This window comes from Vicugna pacos, unplaced genomic scaffold, assembly GCF_048564905.1.
Source record: "Vicugna pacos unplaced genomic scaffold, VicPac4 scaffold_18, whole genome shotgun sequence".
Classification (NCBI taxonomy): domain Eukaryota; kingdom Metazoa; phylum Chordata; class Mammalia; order Artiodactyla; family Camelidae; genus Vicugna; species Vicugna pacos.
In genome coordinates this window covers 3,778,945-3,782,732 of record NW_027328739.1, presented here as the reverse complement: position 1 = coordinate 3,782,732, position 3,788 = coordinate 3,778,945, and the positions used below count along the sequence as shown (strand labels likewise).

Sequence of the window (3,788 nt, the reverse complement as noted above, 5' to 3'; positions counted from 1 at the left end):
TCTGTACGTTTACTAAGTTTGTTCATTATTTGCAACAGTCACTGGAGGAGTATATGGAGTTTTCTATCTATGCATAATTATGTCATCTGTAAAAATTTTACTGCTTTTTTACAAGTTGGATGCCTTTTATATTTTTTCTTGACTAGTTGTTCTGGCTAGGGCTTCAAGTAGTGTAATTTAGTACCTGTGAGAATGAGCTAGCTTTTCTTATTACTGGACCAGAGGAAAACCTTCCTGTAAGTTAACATTGAACGTGACGTTAGTCATGGGTTTTTCATATATGGCTTATATTATGTTTAGTTACATTCTATTTAAAGTGAATTTCTTAAGAATATTTTTATAAAAAAGTAAAGATCAGATCTGTGAAAAATTTTCCTACATTTTTTGAGAATGCTTTTTTGAATTCTCTGCTTTTTAAGGGATTGTATCACATATATTGATTTGCATATGATAAGTAATATTTATGAATGAGGACTAAATCCAACTTAAGTATAGTTTATAATACTTATAATATGCAATGTATTCAGGTTGCTTATGTTTATTTAGAATGGAATGTACACATACTGAAAGAAAAATTTACATTGTAGCTTGAGTTTACAATTATCTATTTAAAAATTTTATCCCTCATTTTGAAATTGGCTCATGTTTAATGGAATATATTTCTAAATAAAGAATATAACTTTTGGCAGAACTGGATTTTCTACGGTTTACTGATACACAACGTAACTATTATTTACAATTAGTGAACAAAACCCTTGCCTTAAAATGCCGGATTTTACTACCAATGTTATCTGTTTCAGGACTGAGATACAAATTGCTTCCTAAAATGCATTACATGGTATTTTCCACCCGAACACACATATAGTGTTATTTCTTTCTTTTTTGATTGTTTCTTTGTTTGCCCCTTAATGGAGGCACTGCTTATTTAACCCAGCATCTTTTGCATAAGTGTATATATCAACATCATTTTGGAACACTTAACAGAAGGCTCAAGGGTTTGGATTATAAAGATGAAAAGAAAATTTGTTCCTTCTAAGGACTGAAAAACCTCTGACTGAAAGAATGGCAAAAGTATACATTTGTAAATATACTATAAGATTTTCTCTTTTGTAATTTTAGAGTAGAATATTAACTTACATTTGTTTTACTTATAGAACTTAATTGAAATTTAAAACAAAACTTCTGCCCCTTGGGATTTCTTAAATTTGATTCATTATTTTTATCTAATTTTATTTCATACTTATTTACCATTTATTTTTTATACAAAACAAATAAACTGATATTTATTCTGCTCATGTTATGAATATAGAGCTACTTATTATAAAGTACACAGAAAAATACTTATTTCCATTTCCAAATCAAATTATGTTTCACTTTAATTACAAATGATATTGAAATAGATATACATTATCTGTACTGGATTTACACAAATTTCACTTTAAATTCTAAAACTTTAATATTATTTTATATATTTTGTGCATTACTTATACTCTGTTCTTAAATCTGGTAAAAATTTCTGTACAAAAGGAAGGAGATTGGTTTTATTTCATAGACCCCAAAATTAAATTATTTAGAAAGATTTTGTTGGGATAATATTTGCAAATCACACTTTAAATATAAGCATCCTATATGTTTCATTTTAACTGGATGAATGACAAGTAAACACTGGCTGAATGTTACACTTGAGTTGCTGAGAGGCCAGTTGTTTTGTAATGTCACAGCTACTCAAGTTGAGTTTCATTGTGAAGGTCTAGCAGTTTATCTGTGCAGGCCTGCTAAAGCAGCATTTGATGCTGCAGTGCTCAAAATCATGCAGATTAGAAAAGTAGCTGTTGATAAATTTAATTGAGATGGCACATGATTCTTCAGAAATTCAAGTTGTGTCTTGTAAAGATGGACCAACTGGTTCAGCAAAATCCGGTAGATCTCTATTGTGTGATCAAACATTTTCTGGGGACTTGGACTTGAGGTCTATGATTGAAGAAAATGCTTTTCAGACTTTGTCTGAAGAATCCTTGATAAAAACACCATGATACACACATTGTGTCACTGAACCAGATGAAGATAATGATTTTCGTTATCTGACATTTCCAAGAAAACTCTGGAAAATAGCTGGGAGTGACCAATTTAAATCCATCTGGTGGGATGATAATGGATATTTCATAGTGATTGATGAAGATGTCTTTAAGAAGGAAGTTTTGGAAAGAAAGGCCCCTTTCAGAATATTTGAAACTGGAAGTATGAAAAGTTTACTTAGACAGCTAAACCTATATGGGTTTAAGAAGGTGCGGTAGAATTTTCAAGGTTCTGCTTGTTTAGCTGACTTTCTGGCAGTAGAAAAAGAAGTCTCTGTTTTAAGAAAGGTATTCAGAAATTTTAGTTACCACATGGTAACTTATATATAAAATTTTATTTTGTATATCAATCAATGATAATATAAAAGTAAAGCTAAATTTTGAAAATTGTATAAAACTACTAAGGCTAAAATCCTTTATTTTTTCTAAAAAATGAGGATAGTGCCTTAAGTAGTCAATATTATGAGAAACTTTGTTTGCAACTATGAATAATTCCAGAAATCTAAATAAAGGTATTAAGGCTGCTTATAAAAAGTGGCATTCACTGTTACTGCAATGGCTGACTTCTTAAATTTGATGAGTATACTATTTAAATGCATAGTTTCCAAATAAGGAACTTCAAAATATCGTCAGCAATGTTCATATTTTGATGATATTATCTTTGCATTGTAAACGTGGAATCTGAGGTTTTATAAGTTAGCCTTATTGTAGTCTTGTATTTTGGTTTAAAATTTTACTAAAATGTTTCTCCATTGGTTGTAGCTGCATTTGTATCATAATCCAAATGTTAAACGAGGCTGTCCCCAGCTTTTAGTGAGAATAAAAAGAAGAGTTGAGATTAAAAATTCTTGTCTGTTGTCTTCATTGGCTGAAGATTTCAACAAGAAATACTTTAAATCAGGGGTAATGTCGATAAACATAATTCTGATTTTGTGGCTGACACTAGTGGAGAAAGTGCATTTTTACCTTCTGCAAATTTAAACATGCCTCTAATAAGAAAGCCCTCTAATAGCCACATAATTGGTGATACAACAACCCCGATCAGAGGTGATTTTCCTCCTCCATCATCAATGTCAGTGAGACCACCAGAACAAATTGCAGTGGATCAACGAGCTATTTTCAATCAGTTCACCCCTGTCCACGGGCACTCTCAAATCAGCTACAATGAAACAAATGGCCGTATTGTGAACTCCATTACAACTACAACTTGTATTTCTCAGTACAGCATCTTCTCTCCCATACAGAGCAATTATTTTAAACTGATGTTGGAGCCTTCTACTTTTCCATAAAGATATCACAAAATATCTGCCAATGAACTTCATTTTCCTAAACTTCAACCAGGGATCAACCCACGCATTTCAGTGCCAGTGATAGCTGATAAATCAGTTACCTCTCTTTCAAGGCCAACTCATCAGACATTTTCAGTTTATGAACGTCAAACTAATTACAACTGATCAACCAGAGGACTACCAGATTATGCAGGATAACAGTAGTTAAAATTGATGTTGGCAAATGTCATCAAATATCTGCAATTTTCTTATTTTAACAATAATCATAGGTGTGTACCTGTATTTTCCTTATTTTTTTTAAATATAGCATATAGTTAAACAGGAGACTAAGTTGCCATTTAACGATAGAAAGAGATATCTGATTGATATGATCTTTTTATGGAAAAATATGGGAGTAAATTTAAATAATTCCTTGTAAGGAAGA

At 31.1% G+C, this 3,788-nt stretch overlaps 1 pseudogene; it reads left to right on the top strand.

Moving 5' to 3' along the window:
* Window positions 1-1,850: 1,850 nt before the first annotated feature.
* Window positions 1,851-3,529, top strand: LOC140692875 (heat shock transcription factor, Y-linked-like; annotated as a pseudogene).
* The last annotated feature ends 259 nt before the right edge of the window (window positions 3,530-3,788 follow it).